This window comes from Cyanistes caeruleus, chromosome 10 (genome assembly GCF_971803275.1).
Source record: "Cyanistes caeruleus chromosome 10, bCyaCae1.hap1.1, whole genome shotgun sequence".
Lineage (NCBI taxonomy): Eukaryota > Metazoa > Chordata > Aves > Passeriformes > Paridae > Cyanistes > Cyanistes caeruleus.
Genome location: NC_141710.1, coordinates 14,757,385 through 14,774,455, shown reverse-complemented (window position 1 = coordinate 14,774,455; position 17,071 = coordinate 14,757,385). Strand labels below are relative to the sequence as shown.

The 17,071-nt window shown below is 47.3% G+C and overlaps 1 long non-coding RNA gene across 1 annotated transcript; it reads right to left on the bottom strand.

Moving 5' to 3' along the window:
• Positions 1 to 1,616: 1,616 nt before the first annotated feature.
• On the bottom strand, positions 1,617 to 15,972 carry LOC147651315 (uncharacterized). The gene is made up of 3 exons (XR_015274482.1): positions 14,963 to 15,972; positions 12,102 to 12,197; positions 1,617 to 6,925 (listed from the first exon to the last, which is right to left on the bottom strand). It is a non-coding gene; the product is annotated as an uncharacterized LOC147651315 (long non-coding RNA).
• Positions 15,973 to 17,071: the final 1,099 nt, after the last annotated feature.

The window sequence follows — 17,071 nt, the reverse complement described above, 5'->3', positions numbered from 1 at the left end:
TAAAAAATCTCCATCACTCATTTCTTATATATTGCTAGAGGAGAAAATCTGAAGGTGAACCAAAGTTTGATTGGTGCTACTGTATTAAAAAGGCTGATATGCTCTCATTTTCAACCCTCAAAATAATGTTATAGGAAACTTTTGTCTGCTGTGATTGGACAGGAAATGCAAGGTGTATTGGAAATGCAGTAAAGGGAGAGACTTGATGTTTTGATGCTTTGAACTGTACCATTGTGACCTCCTCTGCTGTCTCTTTGGAGAGTGAGAACTGAGTATTGGTAGAGGTAAGGGTAGAGCCAAGTAATGCCTGGACTTTCTTTCACAGTCTTGCTAGAAAGGATCTGCCTTGGTGAGACATCAGCTTCCTTAACGGTCCTGTACTTTCCCATGCCACAGCCTGTGCTTTGGACAGTCAGAGAGACTGGAGAGCAGCCTCCAGTGCCTTCCCTCTAGTTAGTCAAATGAGAGACCCCGAGTACTAATTCTGCAGTCAGTTTTCAGAACAAAACAACATGTTTTCAGAGCCCAATCTCTCACACTGGCTTTACCTGTGGGCTGATACAAGGGCATCTGAACCACACATAGGTCATTCCAGAAAGTTTCTTCTTGGCTACATGCCCCATGGAGAACCCCCTAAAGGCTGGGAGAATGATTCAGCTCTTTCAGACTGCAAGGAGGAAGTGCCCCCAGGAATGTATGTGTCCTATGTAGCTGCTATGCTTTGGCCTACCCCTGCCAGTTGTAGAGCTGTCTGCTCGAGGGTTCACTGGGGATGATCTGTCCTGGATGTGCAGTAATTCACAGTGGTTTGAGATGGTGTTTCAGCTTTGTGGTGGTTGTTGGTTTAGCCCTTGAGATGGAGAAGGTTTTGCGTTGTTGCCTTTGCTGCAGTTGGGAGGGAGCGTGACTGGCCACTCTCCTCCTTGTCCAGTGTCAGCCCACAGAGGCTCTCAGTGGTATGGGAAGCATCTTCCTTTTAAATGTGAATCACTAGCCTAGGGATCTGGGCAGGGGGGCACAAGGAAGCACTTCCTGTGTGAGGAATGCTTCTGCTGCACACTCTATACCCTCAGATCCTAATGAAGTAACATTACTTGAGCTTTTAGGACTGGTCTCCTGTTTGTCAGAGCTTGGGGGTACCAGATTTTTACTCCTTGCTGAGCAAAAGCACTACCCAAGCCTGTGGGGGGCCTAATCCTGCTGCCATTGGAATTTTTCTGATTCCTGTGAATTGCTGAGTGCACCTCCTGTGAGCTGCTGAGTAGCCTCCCTTGTCACTGAACCCATCAGGCCACTTGTCTCCCTCACTGACTACTCCCACAGGGCTTTGAGGGCACTCAGGAAATGCAATCAGCACCTTACAGGATCAATCTGCTAGGCAATAAATGAAGTTTTTTCTCTGGTAACTTGTGTGCATGAATTGAAAATCATTTATTCCAATTTGTTCTGAGGACAGATGCAGCATATACACGTTTTCTATATTTATAAATATATATAGATATATATATTTTGTTCTCAGCTAGTTACCTCTTTTAAACTGCAATTTTCAGAGCAACCGGCATATATTTTTTATTCAACACATAAAATAACTTTTTACAATAAGAGAATGAAAGCTGTTTTAAGCATGTGTTTTCTGTATTTTTATTATGCATTATCCAATTATATTGAGATGTATTTTCCTCTTTGCTCTGCTCTTTCAGTTGTTATCCTTTTTATCAGTTATGCTTTTCAAATGTTTTGTAAGGGAAAATAAATATGCAAAATCGCCAGATGCCTTTTTTCTTTGCAGAAGAAGTATCACAAATGCTTTTTTATTACATTTTACCAATCCAATAAACTTCTTATAAATTTCATTTTTGTTTGCTAGCGTGTGAAATTATTTTTTCAAGTTGAATGGTATTTACTTTCTCCCAGCCTCCACCTGCAATTACGCTTCATATCCTTCAACTTTTTTTCTTTTAGGTTCGAAATTTCATTGTGTGGCTCCCGAGCATACTTAATTCAAGAGTCTGTTTCACTGTTGGGTGAAGTAAAGGTGTAAAAGTGTCCCAAGAAAAGCTGTTCCCCATCACACTGACCATCTCTTGATGAATTTTGCACTGTTCCTAAAAATGTGTGCCTTTGCAGTGGAGAGCACTCCATTCCTAACCCATGCAGTAATCTGCGCAGTTGGGCTGTATGGGAAGGTGTCCACAAATGTTCTCAAATTTGTGTTGTGAAGGGGTGACAGGAGATCCAGACACCTTGCTCTGCAGCTGAATGGAGAAACATTATTCAAACTGTTATGGGGAGAGTAGAAAGAAGTGTGGTTAGCAAAGCCTGTCTCTTCTAGAAACTTGTTTCTAGGCTATCATTGCGGTAAATAATCAGGATTGTTCCCATCTGCTTTAAAAATCTGGTCACTGGTTGCCACACAGCCTGACCTCCACCTCTCCTGCCAGAGAACCTGGTGCGGCACTGAACACTGCTGACAGAAATGCTTCATGTGGTGGGGAGTCCAGTGTATCGCAGTAAGCTTTTCCACAAGTACTGTATGCTAGATATCTGCACCCTGCTTATAGCCTGTTTTTCTACCCTTTCTATCCTTGGACCTTTCTATAAAAACCCTTTTCTCTCAGAAATCTCCTGCACAGTGCTGCACAGATTGTCTTCAAGGTGGGATTCATTTCCATGAACTTAGCAGCAGCCTAGAAGACAGCTTTTTTTGTCCCTCCTGTCAATGGAGAAGTGATGTCATCTTTTCTTTAGATAAGCATCTGGGACAGGTTTGTTTCGTGCCTTTAAGGGTTAAATGAGATTAATACTGTTCTCCCTATCGGCAGATGTGGTTATCCTAAAAGAATTTTTGAGTTATAGAAAGATCCCAAGCCACACAAAACAGCTAAACCCATTCCCTCCATGGCATTCCCAAGAAAACTTTAGTGTGACCTTGAAGACATCCGCATATGGAAATCCCACAACCTCCCCTCCCAGTCCTCTCTATAGCAGTGTTGTCTTCACCCTTGGACAGTCTCTCCTACTGCCCAGACCAAATATTCTTGTCTGTAAATTAAATACCATCCTTACTTTCCCACCACCAGAGAAAATGAAGGACTTCTTTAGTAGGTTATGTATTGTCAGGGGATGCTTTGCTAGCTGTGGAAGGAGGTGCAGGCAGCAGCCTTGCTCCCAGCTCCTCCTCTCCTTCCCCAGGGGACTTTAGGAAGGGCCTGTGTTCTCCCTCAGGAAAGGACAAACTGCAGCTTGTTCCTACAGGACACGTGAGTCTGACAGGCTTTGTCTTGGCAGTAAAGGGAGTGTGATGGTGTGGGCTTTCAACTCTATTCAAACTGCTATATAGTTTTCCAAACTTGATATTATTACTTCCTTTATAGCACAAGCTACTTTTTCCTAAACTTGTTACGATGGAAAAGTTCCAGGGATACGTTGTCCACACGCAAATCAAAATGCATTAGCAGGCCAGGGGCCAGAGGCAAGGGCCAAGGGTGGGGGAGCTATTAATTCCTTAGTTTGGCACTGCTTTTCTTGCAATCAAAGGCTACCAGAATTCTTTGAAGACAATGAAAGCTTTGGGAGTGAAGTCTATCTAAAATCCAGGTGCCAGTGGTGGCTGTCCTGGGGCTGAGGGATGGAGGCAGAGGTGACTGGCTCTGTTGGTGATGTGTCTGGTGAGATGAACATAACTCCCTGTGTTCTGGTGCAATGGCTGTCTCCAGCTGTGGCTACTGGTGATTTAACCACCTGGCTTTGAAAAAAGGTGAGCCTGGGATGTTCATCTTGATGTTTATCTAGGCTAATCTCCTGTATGACTTCTGTGTCAAAAAAGGAGTTTTGTTTTGCTTTCTAGTCAATTTGGAGAAGATTACAGAGGCTTCCTGAGCTTCCTCAGAGGTTTTCAAAGCAGAAAAGAAACCTAGAAGGCTGATAAATCTGTCCCCAATGCTGGTCTTAGCAGTACTGGTGTTCTGGGAAGGGTTTGGAGTAATAGTTAGGAAGGGAAGAGCCCAATGCAAGAGAGCGCAGGGCTCCCTCTGTGAGAGAGAGACATTTCCAAAGGGCCGTTCCTCCAGCATAGCTTTGGCAGGGTGAACTGCTTTCTGGAGTTATCTCCCTCATGCCATCAACTGTCAAGGGACTCTGAAAGATCAGACCAGACCTCTTCCTTTCAGACAACTAAAACTGGAGAAGATGAATGGACGAGTGGGCCCTTTCACTGCTCCATTACTCCAAAAGTGGCAAGTGGCTGCACCACACAGCAGCACCATGGCTGCAAAAACAAGCCTGGAAAAGGGGGAAGAGGAGTTTGGGTGGGGCTGTCAGGAGAACTGATGCCACTGTCAGTGTCACAGCCTGCCAGGGTGGTGCAAAACAAAGTGCCACTACTCCAGCTACACCAAGGAGTTCCTTTCCTCAGGGAGCTCCTGTGAGAAGACTGGGAACTCTCTGCCTTAGGTCTGCCCCACCTGGCAGTCCTGGTAACGGTGTGTCAACGTGGGTGAAGCTTACACTTCTTTTGCTGCTGAGAATTTTTGGGAACAATGTTTTATGGATACTGAATCCACTTAAAATACCCAAGGTCAGCCTTAAGCAGAGCAGAGACTTAGCAACTGCTTTCCAAGTGCCAACCACCTCCAGTGAGGTGTCACCAGGAGTTACTTATGACACTGTTTTCCATGAGGTAAGGAAAAATAAATAAGCTCAAAATCATTGCATAGCAGAATGGTCTGCTTTTTTATCTTGCCATATTGTTGGTGTTGGACTGAATCTGCTGTCTTAAAGTATAAACATAAAGACGCTGCTAAATCATCACTATTTCAGCAACTAATTAAGGGGTAATGCGTGTGGTGCAGCCGTATATGAGGCAATAAACGGCTTTGGCGGCTGATTAAACGCTGGCACCGAGGCATTTAATTACAGCAAAAGCCAATTACCATGTGCATATTCTGACACCACGGACATTACTCCTGTTCTGTGACGGAACAAGGAAAGGCAATAAAACATCCTATAGAGACATACAGCCCAGGACCCTCTAGCTCTGCCAAAACTGCCACCCTTCCTCTCCAGTTGCTCTGAGATGACTTTGTCTCCATATGGAAGGCTCAAAACAAAGTTCCAGAGTAAAAATGCTTTTTCATTTACAGGACTCATTTGATATCTAGAAAAACAGCCAAAGATTGCACATCCTCCATGTAGTAAGGCACATGTGACCATTTGTAGAGTCTCATATTTCCACACTCAGGTAGCAGGTGCATTTAAAGTCTCACCTGAGCATATTTACCATTAATGGGAAAGTCAGTGACACTGAAGGAAGAAGTTATGTGTAGCCTTTTTTCCTTCAGTTATTGCACTGCAGAAAGCATACTCAGTTGCAAAACTCCACATGCCATTCTTCAGTTAATTGATTTAAAAGCAGGAGTCTGATTTTCACAGGCTTTCAGCTCTTGCACCATCCATTTGACTTAACCAGCTCAGCACCTCTTCAAATTAAGCCCTCGCTCTCTTTAACCAGTAGTGAATTCTTCTTTTTAAAGGAGTTTCCTAGAGAAATTCTCTCTTAGAAAATCCTTGGCATGAAACCTTAGCCAGCCTTGGCATGCAAACCTGCCTCACGCTGGCATTAACAAGCCTCTTATTTAAATGTTGATGAGCTCTTTGCTGCCAGTTAGCAACGGGAAATGCAGTCTGTGTGTTAAATGAGATCTGGGAATGACTTCCAAATACCAAAATGTTTGTTAAACTCGCAGCCCACCTCTTCCCTCCTTGGGAGTGGGAAGCTTCCCAGCAAATTGGCCCCATTTTGCACAGAAACTGCCAGGCAGGATCAGACCACGCATCCCTCTGGTTCTGTGGCCCACGTGGGACCAGCGCCAGGAGCACAGCTTCCCAGGGCACCCTGTGTACCCTTGGTGTGGCTGTCTGCCCCAGGGGACCCTTCCCCTGACCCCATTAATTAGATATATTCTCACACATTGAAGACAGGCTCCCCCTGCCATCGTGTTCATTTGGAGTTAAGTGATTGCTTTTGACCTCTCTTGATACACAGGGGGCTGGTGGCTGTTCCTGTACTTACAGTTGAAGAATTGCACCCCCAGACCTTTCTGGATCCCCTTGGTTTTCTGCAGGGCTTTATAGAAATGCATTCCACAAGCTGATTGCAATATTATGCTTATTGATGCATCACTTTAGCTAGATAGACACCCCCTAAAATTCAGACAGAGACTCCAAGAGCAAGTTCTGTTTTCTTGCCATCCCATGGAGACCAAATACCTTGTTGCCTCTAAATAAGTAATATCATTTATGGTGGGAGCTCTTCTGTCCTTCTGGGACTCTTCCCTTTCATGGTGAGTCAAAGGATGAGATTCAAATACTAAATGCCAGACAAGGGAGTCTCCCTGTATCCTTGTGTTACCTTTGCTGCCTTCTGAAATCAACATGTTCCCCAGCCAGGGAATGTGTAAATTCTTTTGGCTACCACTCACTTTTGGATGAATCCCAACTGTGCATATATACAATGGTCGGTTTCCTCAGTGTTTGAATGAACCAGAAGGGCTTTGTCTGCTATAGATGGGTGCTTTCAATCCCATTTATGGTACATTATATCAGCCTGAAATAGCATCTGTGAGGTCCTTCAGCTGAACCACCACCAGATTTACAGCCACCGCAGAGGAGTTAGCAGGCTGGCTCCAGAGAGCTATGAGCAGTAACCATACTTTCCTGAAATATTTGCTTACTCTGTAAAGCTGACCTGAGGAAGAATTTGTTGTTCATTTGAAGATCTCAGTTTGTTCATTTATTCAGAGAACATCTTCACTTCAGAATGTGAAGTAATGAGCTTCAGAGCTGAGAGCCAAAGCCATGATTCTTGTTATCCCGGAGATGGTGACAGCTGCACAGACAGAGAGCTTCCCATGGTACATCCACACATCTGCAAGGTAAAAGATGGGGAATTGGAGGTTTTTGCACATCAAGGGATGAGCAAGGCAGTTCAATTACACACAATCTTCCTCTCAAACTTCTGCCCAGAGTATGCCCAGGACCTCATCTGAAACTCAGCAAAGAAAATAGCAAATGCATGCACAGACAAGTTCTCAGAGCTTAGTCGTTCTGTTGCTTTGAAGATCACTTAAAGCACCTTGGCAAGGCTGCAATAACAGGGCCAAAATAGGATGCACCAAAAATCTTCTCAGGAGCCTACTCCTTGGTCACTTCCAGTCTGTTGCTTACCTGTGCTCTAATGCAGGCCAAACTGAGGAGTTATCCCAACTACTCAGTTAGAACTACAGTTATCTTCTCTGGAAACATCTGGGGAATGGCTGGTTTTTCTCAATTGCCCTGGGGAAGTTCAGGAAGCCAGCTGAGACTGGGGAGGTTTTGCTTGATGCTCTGCAGACATGGCCAGTGACAGCCCATGCCTCAGATGCTCCCTGTCTAAGCAGGCAGGACACATGAAGAGCGGGCAGTGCTGCCAACTCAAGCTGCCAGAGCCCTGTGTTTATGTGAAATTCTTGGCTTTCATTTAAAATAATAATAATCATAAAAAAAAATCTGACCTGCTCAGTTGGAAATATGATCTGTAAAGAGTCAGAAACCACAAGGCCACTCAAAAAGGCACGTAATTCATATGTATATGCTTATAGCGCTTGGTTTTTAAGCCAAAATCATGGTGTTTGGAGGCCCAAATCAAGACTTATGAATTCCTAGAGGCTGACAGTACCAAGTGGGGAAAGGGCAAAATTAGCCTATGGTAAAATAGAGTTGCCAAAGGTATGACAGCAGGTCAGTGGGAGAGCCAGGGCTCCTGCCACCTCCTCCTTGCCCCATGAGCCAGCCACACTACCTGGCCTCCTGCCCCAGAGGAAATAAGGAGTCCTTAAACCAATCCTGACTAGTTTAGTCTTGTGTTTTTATCTTCCTTTTGATGATCTTATTTTCAGCAACACACAGATCTTGCAGCATCCTGCTGCTCCCCATAGGATATTGCTCCATCTCTGGGACTCATGGCCATGGTACTGTGTGCTGGTGATAGCAATGGGAGCTTGCAGTAGCTTAACATTTGCATGCCATGAATATGCAGTTCTGAGCATGGCCCAGTTCTCCATGCAGCCAGCCTGTGCATGTTTGCCAGGGACAGCAGCATCCTGCATGTGTCTAGATCCCAGGAAACACCAGTTCCTGGAGTCTTGGGTGGCATTTTTATGTACATTTAGCTGTTTATAATCACAAACACCTGGATAACCAGTTTCATGTTCAGTTTCTGGGAAACCTGGGTTTGCTTTTAATCGCAGCAGACAACAGGGTCTTCCTGGTTGAGCAGCAATCATCCCTACCGGAGCTGTTTCCAGGATCTGATCTCTGCCTGCGAGCAAAGCACGGAAACCTCCCGGCACACAGCACAGCCCTGGCCAAGGGCACAGCCTGCCACTGGCTCCTCTCCCTGTCACACTGACTTCTAATTTCTGTTTACACCAGCACAATGTCAAACATCACAGCAGCAGCTCTGGCGGAAGGTGAGTCTGTTAGAACAGAGGTGTTGCTTCCTCTGCTGAGGCCTCTCTAATAATGCCAAGATGCTTTTCTAATTAATTACAGGGCTTTGGCTGAGTTGCTTTAATGATTCCCATCTTCCTGCTGCTGCTCTGCAATCAGCACTACTTGCAGTGCTGTTCAGAGAAACACTGATGCCATCAGAGCAGACGGATGAGCAATATGGGGTAGGGGGGCTCGTTTTTTAAGCCAGATGTACCCTGAGATGCTTGACTTTCTGCTCTCTGATGTACTTTCTTGGAGAAGAGGATAAAGATAGGGTGACCTGGTAGCTCTAGCAGGCCTTTAACCCTGAGCAGGATTGCTGTCCCAAGGGAAGAGATTATGCAGAGTGTAAATAGTTCTCACCTTCTTATTAAAAAGCCATAAAATCTCAGGATCCAGCTTGCATGTGCATCCAGTTGACTTGGTGGATCGGAAAAAATTGAAGCTGCAGCCTGAAAACTGCTCCTGGACCTTGAATATGGAGATTGGCTGTAGATGGAATGGCCTGCTCAGAGCCAGTGCTCCAGCCCACTTATTATTTATGCTCTGGTAGCACAGAGGTGTAGTGCATGGCCTCCCCTGCTTGTGCAAATCAAAAACTTGGGTCCAAATACTTTTAGAGTCAAGAAACAAAGATTGTGGCATAACTTGACCAAGCTACACCAGACATGTTGCATTATAGCATGGCTGTGTGCAAGGGCAATCCAGGTGCTGCTGCCACTCACTGCTCACTTCATTCTTTGGCTCTCTCCACACTGCAGGAGCAGCCCCCTGCCACAGGCTTGTCCAGTGCCTTCCTGCAACGGTGGTGGCAATTCTTCACCTCAAAAAGTATGGTAAGCAGAGTAGGAAATGAAAGGAAGGCGAGGGAAGGCACCTGGGAGAGCAGCAAGTCTGCACAAAGGCAGCAGCCTCAGGACTCAGCTCCTGGATGGCTGTGGGTCACTGCAGAGCAAGGTGTCAGAAAGAGTTTGAAGGCACTCTTGTGTCCTGCAAAGCCCATTCCAGGAGTATGCACAAAAAAATATTTCTGAGATGTGTGGGATGGACTAGGTACATTAAAGGAAATTTGGGGTTGCTTTTTCCCTAGAGTTCTTTTTTATTATTTCTCAGTTCTTCAAAATGTCTGTATAGGTATTCCCATTTCAGTCCCTGGGTCATGAGCCAAACAGAGGTGATGAGATGAAGTTTTGTGAGCTCTATAATTAACAGATGGTCTTCTGAGCAGCAGAAGTGAACCAGCCTGCTTTCCTGTGGATCTATGCCATATTTGGATTCTTTTCTAAGAAGGAGGGAATTCTTTCTCCAGTCTTTTGCTTACAAAAGGCTGTATTCAGGTAATTTTCTCTGACAAACTCTTGCTGGAATCTAGTATCTTTAATATTTTTTCACTCCCTTTCTTCCCCTACAGTGTGAGGGAGTGAAATTGGTGAGGGAGTCCTGGAATTATCAGAGGGTGGGAAAGATGGACGGTAAGCAAAAGCTGGCAAACAGATAAAAGCAGATGCCATAATGTATAATAAAAAACCTCTTGGAAGGGAATGTGTGTATATCTGAAAAGCATTAGAGATTAAGGTTAGACCCACTGTCCATGATTTCTTCCTGGGGGACCTAAAACATCAAATAAGTGACACACTGGTCTCCAGCACACCAGCTCACCAGCTGAACCTGCTGCACATGGTGCAGCTCTTCCCAATACATTCCGTCAGCCAAATCTCCAAGGAGTCCCCACTTTGCTACAGCTTCTATCCCAAGTAGAAATCCAAATGCAAAGTGCTGTGACCTTCCTCTCAGTGTAATTGAAAAATATTAGCAGTGCCTTTGTACTGGCTTGAAGCTTTTGTGCTGAATTTGCATCTAATAAGGGACCTTTTAAGGAGCAAATAAATAAATAAATGGAGGAAACCTTCTCTTTGAGCTAATTTTAGGCACATCCATGCTGACAGCTGCTCTTCCCTGATATATCTCAGCCACATCCTGGAGTGGCCAGGGGGACTAAGCTCTGTTCATGCCACTGCAGTTGAGAAAAGGCCTTTGTTTGTTTTGTTTTTAAGGGACTGATGGTAGCAGACTTTCCAGAGTGTCCTTTCATCCTGGCTTCCATTATGACACAGGTGGGAACAGGGGCAAGGAATCATGGCACTTTTATGGGTGCCATACACAAGGCAACAAGGGGTGGCAACTGCTGGGCACTGGTTTTTTTTTTTTTTTGTGAGACTGAGGTCTGCACTTGGTGGCCTTTTCCCATGATTGTGTCTGGGGAAGAAATCCTAGAGCACCAAGACATGACCCCCAGAGATATCCCAAACATCCAGTGAACCAGTCTGGGGGTCAGAGGCCCTGAGGGGCTGCAGGTGTGCAAGAGACAGGTCTAGGGAGGGAAGTGATGCAGGACTTGCTCCTGTGAGCCTCATGTCCAGCTGTCAATTACTTGACAAATCTGTACATACTTCCGGTGAGGTGGAGAAAGGTAGGAAAGGCTTCTTCCTCCTCTGGGTGTGAACTAAGCCAAAATCTGCATCTTGCATTGCTTTTCCCCAGGCTAACCCTTGCATCTCTCTTCAGTCTATCTCCCAAGACATATGGATGGATAAAACTGAGATGACCATGGTGGGAAAAGTCCCAGCCCATGTTTGTTTCAAGAGCAAAAGGCAACAGGGCATAGATACTGCTCTTTCCTCTTCACCTGTAGCTTTTTTTTTTTTTCCCCTGCTCAAATTAGAAACTCAGGACTTGTCTAGCTTGGATGATTGTTTCATTTCCTCGTTGAAAAGGTGATTACCCCTTTAGTTCTCATAATTACCTAATCAGCAAAAATCAAATCAATCAATGTTAATTTCAACCCTAATAAATATTCTCTGCTATTCTATACATTTATGTATATCTCAAAACTCATCCTAATTTCAAGGAAAATATGATTTCACAAGTCAGACCAATTTACTCAGCACCAGCTCAGCAGTGTGCCACACATCCTGTGAACACACAGGGAGGGGTCAGCTTGTGACAGAGAGGAGCTGAACAAACACATCTGGAAAGTGGGATGGGAAAGGCCAATGCATAACAAGAGGTCAACTGGTCCATACTCTGCCACAACATAGGATCAGCTGAACCCAAGGTAACTCAGACAGATGTTTGTCCTGTTCCTGAAAGCATTTTGAGGATACAGATCTCACAGACCTCCTAGGCAATGATTTCAGTGCTTAACTGTGTTTGTTATTTGAAACATTTAGAGATGGGCCAAAATTAAATCCTCCTCAATGCATTTTAAGTTTACTGTTTTCTGCCCTGCCCACACTAGACTAATGAGCTTCACTTGGGTTACTTCTTCCTGAGGCAGGTGAATCTGGGGGTACTGTTAAAAGGTGAGGGATTAAGCCTAGACTGGCTGTAGTTATTGCACAAAAACTGCCTGATGGTTTCTGTGAGTTGGTAAATTCAAGAACCAGTTGAGACAGAAATGAGGTCTTTGCTGGTCTTGTAAAACAAAAAGTCTCAGCTTTTGGGATGAGCTTCCCCACTCATGTCTCTGCTTCCCTACTACAAGTCACATGGAAGGTCCAGCTGGTGCTTACCTGGCTCACCCTGCTCCACAAATAGGACTGGAACATTTCTGTCTTTGTATGTGCTTGATGCTTGTTTACTGACATGATTTCTACTCCAGCACAGATCTGTGGGGAAAGAGAAGGGTAGAAAAAAAGCAATGTGAACTTAGCAGTCATCTACCTGCTATTATTTTCCCAGATAAGGGCTCAAAGGCTTCTTCTGGCATTGGTAATAGAAATACTTAAACTGTAATTGTCCCAACCCAAGTCTTCTTAGCATTGTACCAGATGCTGAGATGCCTCTGGCAGGGTTTTCCCCATTTGCTCATCTGTGCCCTCCCTGCTGGCTGGGAGCTGTTGGCTTGTAACAACTCTGCTGGGCAGTCGAATATCAGGTGTGTGGGGCCAGGACCATCACTGCAGGCTGGGTTTGTGCACATCACAGTGTGTGTGATGTGGGCTCATCTCCACACTGGGCATCTGCTGTGGAAGGACATGAGCTACACAAAGAGGATTTGGATGATTTTGCTGGAAAATTGAGACTCGGTGTATGCTCTACCCTGCTCCTCTTGGGAAGGAGGGGCTCTTTCCTTCCTGCAACCTGTGCCCTCCTTCCAGATGTCCTAATCACAGGACTGTGTCTGGACCTTCTCATCCTTTGGAGGAGGCTGACGTGTGGCTTAGAAGTTGGGAGTGTTGCATGTTTGTGGTTAGCCAAGGCTTGTGTTTTAAAGGATGCTTTGGCCCCTGATGATTTTCTCTCTGTGGGGCTGGCCTCGAGGACAGATGCTCAGCAGTGAAGTGACACAGAGCCAGATTTTTAGATGCCGATGTTTACTGTGGTTTTTGAGGAAGCTCTTCTCCATAAAAACATTATTCTTTTTTTTCTTTCAGGACTTTCCTGAGCAACTCCTGGTACAGGTAAACCAAACTCATCTCGTTCTTAGGCTGCACATAGTGAAATACTCTGCTAAAGCCATGTCTGTCTGGCAAATGCAGTGAGCAACCATGGCTTCCCGGTACCCAGCCCCACGTTGCAGATGGAGATGAGCAAGAGGCAGTTTTGTGCTAGTTTGTGTCTTTCAAGGAAATAATTTCTGAAGAGGAAGGAGGGCTCTGCTCCAGGGAGATAAGCAGTCCCATTGAGCCAGACCTCTCGTGTTTCTTCTCTTACCATTTCATAGGGCACCATCCTGAGGAATGGCACAAAGGGGGCTGTCCAGCCTGTGGGAGCAGGGTGGGAGCCTTGAGATGCTGCCTGGCTCCATCCAACCACTTCTGGAGATGGGAGCAGATCTTGCCTGGTGCACAACCTAAGAGCACTCAATGCTGGGGAGCAACCCTTTCTCTCAGCTCTGGGAACTGACCCTGCCTGACTGTTCCTGCCAGGCCATGGAGAGAGAGCAGAGCTTGGAGCACTGCTGGTATGGGCCTGGCTGTGGGGCATCTCAGGTCCTATGAGCGGAGTGTGGGATCAGGTTAGTCTCTACCAATGGCAGGCACCAGCTATCAGTAAGTTTGTCAGCTTAACCCCTCTGCAAGCCTCTGTTCAACCACAGCCAGGAGAGCCTTCCCCATGGTCTGACCTTCCTTCCTTTACTGTGAAAGTGTCAGGATCTGGAGCAGCAAAGCTCGCCAAGCACAGGGTGCCTGAGCAGCATCATGTGCTCTGGGTGCAAAAAGATAAAGAAAACACCATGCAGGAACTTCATCCTCTTCAATCCCCCCACTCCCCATTTTCTTGTCTAAGCCCCTGTTCCTCTTGTGATACTAGACTGTCATTCAGGAAAGCAGCCCCAGTTCCCCAGCAGTATTTGTCCTGGGCACAAGGGCATCAGAAGCAGAGCTCGACTGTCAGCAGATCCAGGAAGCACAGGCCTGCACAGTCCCTAGGGGGGAATTATTTGCTGATTGCATCTGTTTCCCAGAAGCATCACTCCAATTCATCCTGGGATTCACGTTTTATCCAGCAAATAAGCACCTTGGGAGCTTTATTTCCATCTTAGTTGTTAAATTTAGAAGTGGTGTTTCCCCTTCTCTCACCCCCTCCTGCCCCCTCCCCAACGGCTCCCGTATCTCCCCTCCAGCCCCCTCCCTCACCTCCAGCTCTCCCTCTTTGTCGCATTACATAGTAATCTGAGATGCATTGGCCGAGCTCCAGGGAACAGAATGTACTTGGCAGGGAGACGGGTCTTGATGTCTGCAAAATGTCGGGAAATGCAGCCAAGAGCTGCTAACTGGGTCATTAACCTCTAGAAGAAGAGCAAGTTGTGGAGCTGTGCTCTGTCTCCCTTCATCTCGCCAATAAAAATGTCCCAGCAATGAGAGAGGGAAGAAGAGGTTTACAGCTTTAAGTCCTAAGCAGTCAATGCAACCACCCCTCCCTGACCCCCTCCTTCTTCCACTCTCCCCCAGCGCAGTATTAAAGCTCGCAAGTGGCCTTTAAAAAACCCAGCGGTCCCCAAACAGCTGTCCCTTGGTGCTTGTAAAGAGGCTACTGGAGCAAACCAGTCACTTCCAGCGATGTGCCGCTCCTGCCGTTCGTGGTTAGAGGGGCTCCAAGGAAGGGCTTTTCCCTGGCTCTTAGCCCCATTGCAACCCTTGTGCAGGCTGGGACCAGGTGCTGCCATTGCCCTTCTGCTGCTATTGCCACTGCCCCATTGCCACGGACCCGTGTGCCCCTCTTTGCCATCCCCAGCTGCATATGGTATCTCTGGCCACCCCACGGGCATCATCCAGCCTGTGCTGGAACTCTGCTGCAGGCAGAGCTGCCTGACCCCCTCCTTGGGAAGAGGTGCAGTGCCGGGAAACAGCAGCCAACAGGCCAAGGAGGGTCCGGAGCTCAAATAACAAAGCCCATATCACTTTGTGAAACTTGAAATAAAACAAACCTGCTTGTTTGTGGGGGCTCTGCAAGGCTGCAAGATGGTGCGTCCGTCAGAAATAGGGGTCCCGGCCAGAGTCAGCCAAGAGGCAGGGGGATGGTTCTCATCTCAAAAAAATCCCCATTTCCGCCAAGCCTGGGTGGCTGTTTAGTGTGCAGGTCACAGGATGGAGACTAGTGGGAGGACAGAAGAGAGGTTCCACACTGCCAGACTGGCACACTCCTCAGAGGTGCCTTATTTCCATCCCTGTCCTATGGAAGCGATCCATCCTTAGGAGAGATTTGCCTGGGCTGCCCAAGGACCCCAGTGCTCACTCAGTAGCTGGTGCCCTCATGGTGAGACCCGTGGCGGCCTTTCCCAAGCCGCGGGAGCTCTGGGCCTGGGACGAGCAGGTGCCGCTCGCCCGGCGGGCAGGGCCGCAGGCCGCACGGGCCGCAGGCCGGGCCGCAATCCCGCTCCGCCAGTGCCCTCTGCCGGCCAGGCCCGGCACCGCGGGGACACGCCGAGCCGCCAGGGCCCGAGGGAACCTCCCGCTCGGGGCTCAGCTCGGCTTAGCTGAAAGATTCCTCCAAAGTCGGGGAATGCTAGTTCCTTCCTTAGCAAATGCGCAGGTTCAAACCTTCTCCCTCCGGCAAGGATAGCTTTGTCACCTGACAAAACGCTGTTAAAGGAATGCAGGCTCCCTTTCTCTAAAACGAAACATTCCCCCAGTCCCTCGTTATCAGGGACAGTGGCAGTAAAGCCATGCTATAAATTACGCCACTTTATTCCCTCCTCCTCTTTCCAGCCCCACGCTGTAATTACCAAAGCACGAGCTACCCCAGTTCCTCCTGACTTCCCAAGTGCATCCTTGGGTTTTCTGAGTGCTTTCAAAACTGCAGAGCAAATGCTAAAAGTTAAGAAGCCCCTGCTAGGCTTCTGTTGCACTTGCACTTGCTCCAGGATGTCCAGCACCTCTTCTGGGATCAGCTGTAGGGACATGGGTCAGGAAAGGCCAGTTGTTTCTAAGGCAGAGTGATTACAGGTCTCTACCAATTTATTGGGTAAACCTGTTTAGAAGAAGTATTATCTCTATGGGAAGGGCCGAGTGAAGACCCCTTTGAAATTCCTGACCCAGATGAAGCAGCAGCTAGTGACATCCAGGCCCCATGCCTATGGCAGCAGCCACAGCCACAGTGTCCTCCTTTCAGCAGTATTTCACTTGGAGGAAATGAAAGCATCGGAAAAGGAAACGGGGCTGAAAAGGCTTAGATCCCCAGCGAGCGGGCCTTTGTTTTCCCATTGTGCTTGCCCAGCTGAGCCTGTGTTGGAGCAGAGCCCTCCTGCAGCTGGGCCCAAAAGCAGCAGCCAAAGAGAAACCCCGGCAACCATCTGTGCAAGAGGAGGAGGGATGTGCAGGGGCTGGAGTGCTCATCTGTGCTGGGTAAGAGAGGTGAGGGGCTGGTGGACCCACAGCCCACATCCGCAGCCCCAGTTGGGCACAGCAGCTGACTGCCCTGAGGAAATGGGACAGTCTTGCCCATTCTGAGCAGAAATCACAGAGAAGAAACCTACAGGGATAGGTCAGAGGAAGCAACAGTCTTAGAGACCAGGACATCAACTTTCAGTTGGCTCTGGACCGCAGCGGCACTGACCAAAGATCCTGAGGGCCAGAGCTGTGATCAGGCCTCCAGGCCAGAGCACGGCTGCATGCCCTGGCAAACAGCTTCATTACCAGACCATCCAAAAACACCATAGGCTGTGATTGTTTCTAGACATCCCAAGGGGTGCTGGGACCAAAAGTAGATTTTAAGAGTTACCACAGCATGTTGGTGATGCATGTGCTGAGTTCCACATGCAGAGCTGGTGGTAAATGTCAGCTGACAACACCTCTGGCACCTCTGACAGTTTCTCTTCTGGAAAGCCCAAGACAACTGGGCATGAGCAAGTATCCTGCAGAGCACAGCCCTGTCAGTGACCTCACCGGCTTGGTGTCTACAGTGAAAGTGCTGCCTTCTCTTTCAGAGAGCAAGGGGTTAAACTCAGCTGGGTTTCCTCTCTCTGCCCTGAGGGAATGGTCTGTGCATTTGCCAAGGTCCCACCTGCAGCACAAACTGAATGGGTGTGAATTCCTTC